Consider the following 11,720-nt stretch of genomic DNA (forward strand, 5'->3'; position numbering starts at 1 on the left):
AAAGAACATAGCTGCCTGAATTGTTTGTGTTTTTCAGTCTCCCCATGTTATTTAGTGAACTTGTGAAACAAGTTCAGACTATTTGTGAAGGAACTCTTTTAATGCATGAAGTTGTGTTCAATACTTTCTTGTTATGATGTCACTACAGGAAGAAAAAACAATCAATCTTGCATTGATTCAGCACTTTATCATGTCCTCAGGAGATCTCAGAGCGTTTTATAGTCAATCGATTTGATCTGAGTTCACTGTTTTGTAGCACTTACTTCGATTGAATGAATAGCCACATACTCTATTTTTGGTGGTTCTGGCTGAGGGGAGAATCTTGACCAGAATCTAAGAAGAACTCCTTGCTGATTTTCCATAGTGCTACAAGATCCTTTACGTCACAGTTTTTCATTCTCATCCCCCTGAGTGCTTTCTCTCAGTCCTGCACTGAAGTGGTAGACTAATTTATATGTTGAAGTCCCAAAGTGGGGCTTGAACCCTCAACCTTCTGATTCAGAGGCTAAAGTGCTACCAATTGACATTATAGTGCAAGATTATGGTATTACACTGAGGGAACTGCATATGAAATATTTGCATTCAGACAAGCGCTAACGATAGACCCTTAGAGACCAGGAACAATGCTGGCATTTTCCTTCTTAGTGTTTCAGATTATCTGGTAATTCAATGGAACACCTTATAGTTGTCAGCCATTCTGTATTCATTTTGGGGCTTTTAAAAGAAATTCTGCCCTGTTGTTCCGAAGGTGCTATGGTATGTAATTGGATGGCATGGGCATGGTTTCACAGGCACTGACAACTCTGCAATATGTTGCCAAAGTGGCCATTACATGCACAGTTTGTGCTAGCAAGTTTTCCCTTGGGAAGGGTGGTCAGGGTGGGGTGGGGGGGGTGGTAACATTGCTCAACCCAACCTTATCCTCACCTGATACACATGCAAATACGCTTTCAATTAGGATCATTGAATAGAAACAGGAACTTTAGTTAATTTTCCCATCCCTAGCCCAAAAGTGCCAAGGCCAATTGTAGCATCTCAGTGCTGCCCTGGTTGAAATCAAGTAACCTAGCAGAGACCTGAGACTGAACTTGGGAATTCTGTAATTTTAAAGTTCAGTACCACATTGGGTGGTATTTTTACAGCAAGTTGTTAATAATATATTCTGCATGATTAAATAAATGAAATGTTTATTGATATGCAAACATTCATTAAAGTGTTCAAAACCTGCAGCTACTTACTGCCTCAATTTTGTTTGTCAGCTTCACAATATGAGTCTCCTTTGTTCCTGGATTGCTGTGGTCTGGTGAGAAGAGTTGTGAGAAGAGTTGTGAGGGATCTGAAGGATGACTTTGGATTTGTCATTGGACCAGGAAATTAGGCTTACTACTACGACACCCTTCCCATCACGACAACTCAAGAGAAGATGGAACCTGGGGATTTAGTGTTCATTTCAGGGACCTACATCAATCGAAAATGTACTGTCAATTCTGTAATTTATCATCGTTTTGTGATTGCAGCTAAAACTTCTGCATTTTTTTCTTGTTCATTTTCAACTTAATTTTTCTTCCTCTTGGATTCCCACAAACTATCATGCAACCAGTTCTCAGCCCCTTGTTACTGCTACTTGTAACCCTACCACCAAGAAGTATGTGAAAAGAACTCCAGAGGTAACTTGCCCACCGATCCTTCCATCCATCTTGTAGTGAAGTACCCTACCTCAGTGTTGCCCTTATTTCTCAGTAACCCTGTCAAGAACAGGGGGAAGGTATGAATTCAGATTTGTGTCCATGCATTCTGAGGCACGGTCGAAGTCTAATGTACTGCATCAGTGCCTGTAATTTTATGTTACTGTACCTTTCAGAGTTGCCCTCATGAACAGAACAGAAGTTACTGGTTTTTCTTAAACAATTATTACGTTAGTTCATTGGACCACCTCTATGAATGATGGGGCTCTACTTATTTTCATTTTAACTTCTCACAATGAGGAAGACTATGCGAGAGAAGGAAACCTTCCCAGTATTCTCCTATTTATAATAATCCAATCAAAGGTAATGAAAACAGAAAATGCTGGAAAAGCTCAGCAGGTCTGGTAGCATCTGTGGAGAGAGAAACAGAGAATGTTTTGAGTCCAATATCACTTTTCTTCGGATCCAGTCAGAGCCCTAGCATGTCATCTGTTTACTCTGAGGACTGTACTCGAGAGCAGTGAAACGCTCTAAATTTTCTGTATATTTTAATTCACTGTACCTTTAAATTTACTTTTCCCTGACCATGGACACGTGCAGTCTCAAAGCGGACAGCTTGTGAATGGCCTGTGTGAAACCTTCATGACTGCTGCATGGCTGTGCACTTGTGCAGCTTAAAGCGTTCATTGCTAGAGACCCATACGCCTTAATGCACCAGCAAATTTTTTTTATCTCCATATTTTTTTCTCTTCTGTAAGAGTAAAATTTCAAAATTGGTGTGAGATTGGGAGGAGCTGCTTGCATTGAAATTCACTGGGAAAAGTTACCCTTTGGAAAGGAACCATTGCAAATGTTGTATTGATAGAATCTATCTTGTGAGCTACACATAATGGTAGGATGCAAGGATCCATTATCACAGATTGTATCATTATTTTCAAGGGATATATTTCTATAGGGGCTTTCAATAATAAAAAAATGTTGGTTAAATGTTAAAGAAGAAACAGCTCACATGCTTGCATTTTAAAAGAACAGTCATGGCTATCAGTGTGATTTGAAGTGTATGTCCACTATGGAGAGCCCTAAGAGCTGAAACACCCCAGAATGCCAACTTCACAGGTTAGCCACTCCAACTAGGATTATTCGGTACAATACTGAATATGGATCATTAAATTATGTTCTCAAATGAACTTTGGGGAACAGAGATAGTTGCGGGAATTAATAGAGTTAACCATTTCTTGCTGAAGTCTTCTTCTTGGGCAGTCCCTCAGGATCGAAAATGAATTGCTTCCACTCCAGTTTGTTGACTTCTGAGATGGCTGAGAAGTCCAATATGTGATTTACAAACTTTGCCACACGCTGGGCAGCTGATGCTTGAAGGGTTGGGAAGATGACTTGTTTGGAAGTTTGTTTGCTCCCTCTGACACCTCAATTTCAGCTCTGCACATTTCCGGAGAAGTCTGCCATTGTGCTCAGTGCCTTCCCAGATGAGCCTTCTCCATTTTGATTGGTCACAAGCTGGGGACTCCCATGATTTGGTGGGGATGTTTGACCTCTTCAGGATGTTTTGAGGACTCCTTTAGGGAAGGAAATCTGCCGTCCTTACCTGGTCTGACCTACATGTTACCCCAGACCCTCAGCAATGTGTTTGACTCTTAAGTGCCCTTGAACAAAGGCATTTAGGGATGGGCGTTAAATGCTGGCCTAGACAGTGATGCCTACATCTTCTTCTTTGGCTGGTGCAGACACGATGGGCTGAATGGCGTCTTTCAGTGCCGTAACTTTTCTATGGTTCTATTCCTGAAGCTTTTCCGCAGTGCGCCTCAGAGTCTCCTGCAGCGACCAAGTTCCAAGTAGAGCAGTTGCTTCAGGAATCTGGTGTTAGACACACAAACAACATGTCCTGCCCAGTGAAGCTCGTTTTATGGGATTAGCACCTCAATGCTGGGTACGTTGGCTTGGGAAAGGACTCTGCTGTTGGACCTCCTTTCTTGCCACTGGATTTGGCACTGCGAAGGCTCTGCTGGTGGGTACTTCTCCAGTGCTTTGAGGTGCCTGCTGTAGGCTGTCCAAGTCTCCAAAGCATAGAGGAGTGTGGGGATCATCGCTGCCTGTTAAACCATGGCCTTAGTCACCGGTTTTGAGATTCTGGTCCTCAAATACTCTTCCTCAGTCGGCTGAAGGCTGAACTGACATCTTGGAGGTGATGATGAATTTCATTGTCTCTGTCTGCGGACAACTCATGGACACCAACAACATGCGTGGTTTCTTCAGCATTGTCAAGATAATCAATTGCCCAAGCATGCAAGGGTATACACTGCTGAGAGCCAAGCATGGAGGAGAGCTCATCAAAGACAAGGAGACAGTCAGTGCTTGTTGGAGAGAACATTTGTAAGTACACCTCATCTGAGACTCTGTCTTCTCCTTGAACGTCCTCAATTCCATTCCTCAATACCACACTCAGCTTGGTCTCGGCGCTACTCCGGTCTGGAGCAAGCTTGAAAGAGCCAATCGACAGTCGAGAAACAAGAGGGCCCCTGGAGCAGATGGAATCCCTGCTGAAATTCTGAAACAAGGCGAAGAAACACTCCTAGCACGGCTTTCAACCTCACATCCCTCATAGGGGAAGAAGAGTGCATGCCGGGGATTCTCAGGAATGCTGTGACCTTGCTAAAGCAAGGCGAGTGGCTAATGCATTAGATTATAAAAAATTTGATTCACACCTTGGTTCACCCAAAATAAATACCAGGGTCAAATCCATGAGTTAGCTAGTTACGTTTGTGCCCATCTGCAATCTACATTGAAAGACCCTATCAGTGCAGTACCCGAAGAGTGGTTAGCATGTGGAACTCATTACCACAAGTAGTAGTTGAGGTGAATACATAGATGTATTTAAGTGGAAGCTAAATAAACACATGAAGGAGAAAGGAGTAAAGGGTTCTGACGAGGTTAGACAAAATGGGGTGGGAGAAAACTCGTTTGGAGCATAAGCACTGGCAGTTGGGCTGAATGGTCTGTTTCTGTGTTATACATCCTATGTAATTCTATAAAATATAACAGTAGTTATATTTGGCAGTATTAATTTCTGTGATTACATTCATTCGTGCTCTGCAGCTCAGTTTACATTTTCACTTATGCACCTTAGTGAAATGCTGAACTTTTATTTCCTTTTGCTTATAGCCAAATGCCAACCCCATGACATTGTCCATGTTGAGATCTGGATTGGAGATGGAGAGAGGACTCTTGGTGCTCGCTGGGGGAGGGGCATAGTGCAGTATTTTGATTCCTACAAGTTTGTTTCCATGTCTTATGAGATATGAAGTACCATTTTAAATCGATCAACACGTGGCTACAGGGGATCTGTGTGAGGTAAGTGCTGGGCTGTAACTGACGTTCTGGAGTATCTCAGCCAATGAGTGTATAAATGGGATCTATAAGTATCCCCTTATTAAATCAGGATTGAGAGTAAATAGATGATAAAGACCAAATAAAACAACTTGCCACACTCTCCTCATTTTGATTAGAAGATACAGTTACAGCATCATTCTCTCTTTTGCATGCATATACACCTGGGACAGCATTGAAGAGGTGGACAATTTGTTCTAAGAATATAATAAATAGGAGCAGGAGTAGGCCATTCAGCCCTTCGAATGCACTCTGCCATTCGATGAGATCATGGCTGATCTTCTACTTGCACAGCATTTTCTTACACTATCCCCATATCCCTTGATGTTTTCCATATCTAGAAATCTATCAATCTCATACTCAATGACCAAAAATCTACAACCCTCTGAGGAAGAGAATTCCAAAGATTCACCACTCTTTGAATGAAGGAATTCCTCCTCATCTCAGTCCTAAGTGGCCTTATTTTGAGATGTGCCCACTGGACCTAGGCCACCCCACCATGTGAAACATTCTTCTTCCATCTACCCTGTCAAGCCCTGTAAGAACTTAGTATGTTTGAATGAGATCACCTCTCATTCTTCTAAACTCCAAAGAATAAAGGCCCAGTCTATTGAATCTTTCCTTGTAGGACTTATCCCTCCTTCACAGGAATTAGTTTGGTGAACATTTGCTGGACTCCCTCTATGACAAAGTATATCTTAGCTAGGAGACCAAAACTGCACACAGTACCCCAGGTCAGGTCTCACCAAGGTTCCATATAATTGCAATAAGACATCTTTACTCCTATACCCAAATCCTCTTGTAATAAAGACCAACATACCATTTGCCTTCATAATTGCTTGTTGTACTGGCTTTCAGTGACTCATGAACAAGGACATCCAAGTCCCTTTGAACATCAACAGTGTCCAGCCTTTCACCATTTAAGAAATACTCGGTATTCCTGTTTTTCCTACCAAAGTGGATAACCTCAATTTAACCACATTGTGTTCCATCTGCCAAATTTTTGCCCACTCACTTCGTCTCTCCAAATTCCCTTGAAACATTTTTGCACCCTCGATCCTTACAACTCTCACTTCCACCTCGTTTTATGTCATCTGAAAACTTGGAAATATTACATTTGATCCCTACATTCAAATCATTGAGATAGATTGTGAATAGCTGGGACCCAAGCACTGACCCTTGCAGTACCCCACTAGTCACAGCCTGCCAACCTGAAAATGACCCATTTATTCCTACTCCCTATTTTCTGTCCGTTAACCAGTTCTCAATCCATGCCAATATATTCCTCCCAATCCCATGTGCTCTAATTTTGTTTACTAACATCTTGTGCAGGACCTTATCAAAAGCTTTCTGAAAATCTAAATATACCACATCCAATGGTTCCCTCTTATCTAACCCACTAGTTACACCCTCAAAAAAAAACTCCAACAGGTTTGTTAAACATGATTTCCCTTTCATAAATCCATGTTGATTCTGGCCAATCCTACCATTATTTTCCAGGTGTCCTGTCATATCACCCTTTAGTATAGATTCGAGCATTTTCCCTACAACTGACATTAGGCTAACAGGTCTGTAGATCCTCAGTTTTTCTCTCTCTCCGTTCTTAAACAGTGGGGTTACATTTGCCAGCTTCCAACCTGCAGGAAGACTCCAGAGTCTATAGAACTTTGAAAGATGACCACCAACGCATCTGTTATCTCTACAGTCACCTCTTTCACACTGTTGGATGTAGATCATCAGGTCCAGGGGTTTATCTAATTTAAGTCCCATTAATTTCTCTAGCACTCTTTTCACTAATAATATCTTGCAGTCCCTTGTTTACACTAGTGCCTTGTTTCTCCATTATTTTGGGAGATTTTTAGTATTTTCCTCCATAAAGACAGACACAAAATGTTTAGTTTTTCTGCCATTTCCTTATTCCCCATTATAAATTGACTCCGCTCGTAATGGACCCACAGTTGTTTTTGCTAATCTTTTCCTTTTTACAAACCCATAGAAGCTTTTACAGTCCATTTTTATATTTCTCGCTAGTTTACTCTCATTCTATTTTCTCTTTTTAATCTTGTTATTGGACCTCATTTGCAGAATTCTAAAATGCTCCCAATCTTCAGGCTTACCATTTTTTGGGCAACTTTATACTCCTCTCCCTTTGATCTAATACAATGCTTGATATATTTCGTTAGCCATGGGTTCGAACAGTCTCCTTGCTGGGTTTTTGTGCATAGCCAATTTGTCCCTCACACCTTCATAGTTTCCTTTGTTTAGATTTAAGACCCTAGTTTCTGTCTGAACTGCATCACATTCAAACTTATTGTAAAATTCAACATATTATGGTCACTCTTTCCTAAAGACTTCTTTACAACAAGATTAGCAATTTGCCCTTTATCATTGCACAATACTAGATCTGAAATAACCTGTTCCCAAGTTGGTTCCTCAATGTACTGTTCTAGAAACCTATCTCACATACATTCCAAGAATTTGTCCTCCGCAACATTAGTATTCTAAGTTTACCCAGTCTATATATAGATTGAGATCACCCATGATTACTGTAGTGTCTTGCTACACACATCTCTAATTTCCTGACTTCCTTCTGGAACAAAGTGTCCAGGTAACTCTCCCCTTGATGCATCGCAGTGTCTGCAGCTCAGCCTCCAGCTCATCAACTCTGAGCCAAAGCTCTTCAAGCCACAGGCACTTACCATAGATGTGGTTGTCTTGGATTGCAGTAGCACCCAGGAGATCCCGCATGCTGCAGCCATGATACATCACCTGTCCTGCCATCTTTTTGTCAATTAAATTTACTTATCTTTCTTAATTAATATATAGTTCCCCTCTTCACCGAACTCCCTCACTCACCTAACTCCCAGCTTCACATTCTGTGCAGACAAGCAGCACTCCGAGATCCCTGTATTTATATACTCGCTGAAAAGCAACGATGAGGCAGCTCTGCTAAAGCTCAGAAACTAGTTGAAGCTACCTAATTAATTAGTTTCAGCTGCTCTTACAGAGTTTGTATATCGCCGTTTAATATTGCAAGAAACTTAACTTGCCTCTTAATTTAAACAGTCATTTTTAGTTAATCAGTAAATGTAAGCAAAATCTAGACTAGAGAGAGAGAGAGATTAAACCTTGAGATCCCCTCACTCACCAAACTCCCAGTTTCACACATTGTGCACTCAAGTAGCACTCAGTGCAATTTTGCACAGTGTGTCAGTGTGATTCTGAAAGGTGGGGCTGGATTTTTCTGCAGGCTTCTGAACCCCACCATTAGGCTCAAATGGGAGTCAGAAGCCTGCGCTGTGTTTTTAAAAAAAAAATCACTCATTGTGATTTTCCCTGGAGCAACCAATTAATGGCTTGTGGGTGGGCTCACCATCCAATTAATAATGGCTTTCGAAATTGGAGGGTCAGCCTGGGGCCTTTGGCTTGAAAGCAGCAGCAAGGTGCCATGCCGGGTAAGTGAGGGAGAGGGCATCCCAAGATAGAGATGCCCTCTCCCCAGTTTTTAAGTTAAAAGTGGCCTTTGCAGTCAGGCCACCCGCTGTGTGGGGAGTTGAGGGAGGAACTCCTCCAAAGGGCGACGTGATTGCTGCTGCACCCGATAGGCAAGGAGGCACTCTAAGCCTGCCTGGTGTGCTGGCATCACTCGCACCTTGGCCTTGCCCCTAGGAGGCCACCTCCGGGCAGTTTCATTTTTCTCCGCCATCACCTCTAAGAATAGAGGGCAACTGGAAAACCCCAGTATGCATTGGCCTCAAGGAAACTTTAATTAGGTCAATCGCAATGTTACTGGCCCACAGCCTAACACCCCTGACATGACAGTTTCACTGAGGGAACTTGCAGGATTTAGGGGTAAAAATGTCACATTAGTGCATAAATGATCGAATGAAGTCAATGAGGTACATTGTTGTAGATTAACATGGGGAAGCTTTACTGTGCCTCTAACCAATATTTTATGTGACCCAAGAGTGCTGAATGCTGATATTTGGTATTCAAAAAAGGAAAATCTTTCCAATACCCAACACAAATGCTGCTTCTTCTTGATGAGCCCAATATTCACAAAAAAGGAAATTGAGGATAGTTTGTGTGATGTCTTCTGATTATACCTCTCTTTACTCAATGGTCAATGACAACACTTTCATTTATATAGCGTCTTTAGCTTTGCAAAATGTCCCAAGCTGCTTCACAAGAGTTTTATAAATCAAAATTTGACACTGAGCTACATTAGAAAATTTCAGAACATAAGATCAAAAACTTGGTCAAAGAAGTGGATTTTAGGTAGCAGCTTAAAGGAGGAGAAAGAGGTAGAAATGCAGCGAGATTTAGCAAGGGAATTCCAGAGATTAAAGCCAAGGCAAATGAAAGCATAGCGGCCTATGGTAGAGTGATTCAAATCAAGATTACGCAAGATTCCAGAATTGGAGAAGTGCAGAGATCTTGAAGCAGTGTAAGGGTGGAGAAGGTTACAGAAATAGGGCCGGGCAAAGAGAGAACAAGAGAGAATCCAACTTGATGTTCAATGGCATTACCATCACTGAATCCCCCACTATCAACATCCTGGGAGTTACCATTGACCAGAAACTGAACTGGACGAGCCATATAAATACTGTGGCTACAAGAGCAGGTCAGAGGCTAGGAGTCGTGTGACAAGTAACTCACCACCTCCTGACTCCCCAAAGCGTGTCCACCATCTACAAGGCACAAGTCAGGAGTGTAATGGAATACTCCCCACATGCCTGGATGAGTGCAGCTCCCAGAAGAAGCTGGACACCATCCAGGACAAAGCAGCCTGCTTGATTAGCACCACATCCACAAACATTCACTCCCTCCACCACCGATGCACAGCAGCAGCCTGTACCATCTACAAGATGCACTGCAGGAATTCACCAAGGCTCCTTAGCACCTACCAAACCCACAACCACTACCACCTAGAAGGACAAGGGCAGCAGATAGATGGGAACGCCACCACCTCGAGGTTTCCCTCCAAGTAACTCAACATCCTGACTTGGAAATATATCGCCGTTCCTTCACTATAGCTGGGTCAAAATCCTGGAACTCCCTTCCGAGGAGCACTGTGGTTGTACGTACACCACAAGGACTGCAGCAGTTCAAGAAGGCAGCTCACCACCACCTTCTTAAGGGCAATTAGGGATGGGCAATACATGCTGGCCTAGCCAGCGAAGCCCACATCCTGTGAATGAATAAAAAAAAAAGCCATGGAGGGATTTGAAAGCAAGGAACAGAGTGTAAGCAGATGTCAAATTAATTTCAAACCATCTCTGCCAAAAAAAAGGCTCCCCAGATGACCATGCACAGACTTCAAAGCAGCAGCAAATTTGCATCTGCTGCAACTTTCTACATTGCCACTCATGCCCATCTCTCGTGTGACATAACCTCATGCTCTGGTGATCATTTTTGATGTAACTTTGAGACGTGGGCCTCACCATCTCCAGCAGTGGCAGCTGTTCATTTGCTTAAAGCAACCATTAAGTAAATTTGCATGTGTAATTTTAAGCACAAATTTGTAATGCAAAGTCTAATTTGTATTATATTCAACTACCAGTTATGACCTTTTTTCTTAGGCCTGGTGATATTTGGAAAGCAAACCATGAGCACAAATGAAAAGGCAAATAATGTTGAAGCTGAGATTTGTTTTGTGTCGTTAGTTGCTTTGTTATGTTCTTCTTGAAAATCATTTTCTTTTCAATACATTGTTTTCTCTGCATGGATGCCAATCATGAGGGAATGGGCCATTGTCCAGTTTTTACAACCAAGCCAGAACAAGCATGCTCAAGTTAACCAATAGCACAGATATTGTTTCCCCTACTCTGGCCCACCCAACACTAAGTTGTGAAACTTCGCCTTGCAGCAATCTGACATTTTCATTCTCAACATCAATGATCCTTATTAAAAAATATAATCCTCAAATAAATATAGAGCATGTGAAAAGAGGACCCAGAGGCAGTCAGCAGCACCTAGAATAGTGGGCGAAAGGAAGACCAAGAGGCAGTCAGCAACTAGAAGAGCTATCCGATTCAGTCCAGCCTGTGGCTCTGGAGTGGAGCGTCCATATTCTGAGTGAAATCAAATTGTGGTGTCGCAGGAAAATAAATAAGTGATTGGTTGGTAAATGTTTTTCTCATTGATCTTCAAAACTCATGTAATTTATTAGTAATTGTAAGGTTTTATTAGTTGTGGTTTGGTTTAGCAGTAATAAAGCTTATTGGAAGTAGCAGTATTTATTAATTATAAATGAACAAAGAAAAATAAATTAATTAACACTTAATAAAGATGGCAGGGCAGGTGATATGTTGCGATTGCAGAATATGGGAATTCCCGGACACCATTGTGATCCGAGGACAAACATGTCTGCAGTAAGTGTCTGCGGCTTGAGGAGCTTTGGCTCACAGTCATTGAGGTGGATGCTGAGCTGCAGACATTGTGGTACAGCAGGGAGGGAGAAAGTTACTTGGACACTTTGTACCAGGAAGCAGTCACACTCCCTTAGGATAGAGTCTTCTGATTTGGCCAGTGGTCATGGACAGGATGTTGTGACTGTGAGTGAGGCAGGTATGGGGACCCAAAAGGTAGAAGTGGAGGAGCCTCAGCTTTTGCAGTTGCCCAACAGGCTGG

The 11,720-nt window shown here is 42.2% G+C and overlaps 1 long non-coding RNA gene across 3 annotated transcripts in view; it reads left to right on the plus strand.

Annotated features, from left to right (window-relative positions):
• LOC144690402 (uncharacterized) overlaps positions 1–11,333 on the plus strand; it is a 29,451-nt gene extending 18,118 nt beyond the window's left edge. For 2 of the 3 annotated variants that reach the window (XR_013578882.1, XR_013578884.1), the window contains exon 3: positions 1,260–3,091. This is a non-coding gene — a long non-coding RNA (uncharacterized LOC144690402). Of the gene's footprint in view, positions 1–1,259; positions 3,092–4,862; positions 5,052–11,024 lie in introns of those variants that run through there. The other variant, XR_013578883.1, reaches the window with a different exon arrangement.
• The last annotated feature ends 387 nt before the right edge of the window (positions 11,334–11,720 follow it).

Source organism: Cetorhinus maximus, chromosome 15 (assembly GCF_964194155.1).
Source record: "Cetorhinus maximus chromosome 15, sCetMax3.hap1.1, whole genome shotgun sequence".
NCBI lineage: Eukaryota > Metazoa > Chordata > Chondrichthyes > Lamniformes > Cetorhinidae > Cetorhinus > Cetorhinus maximus.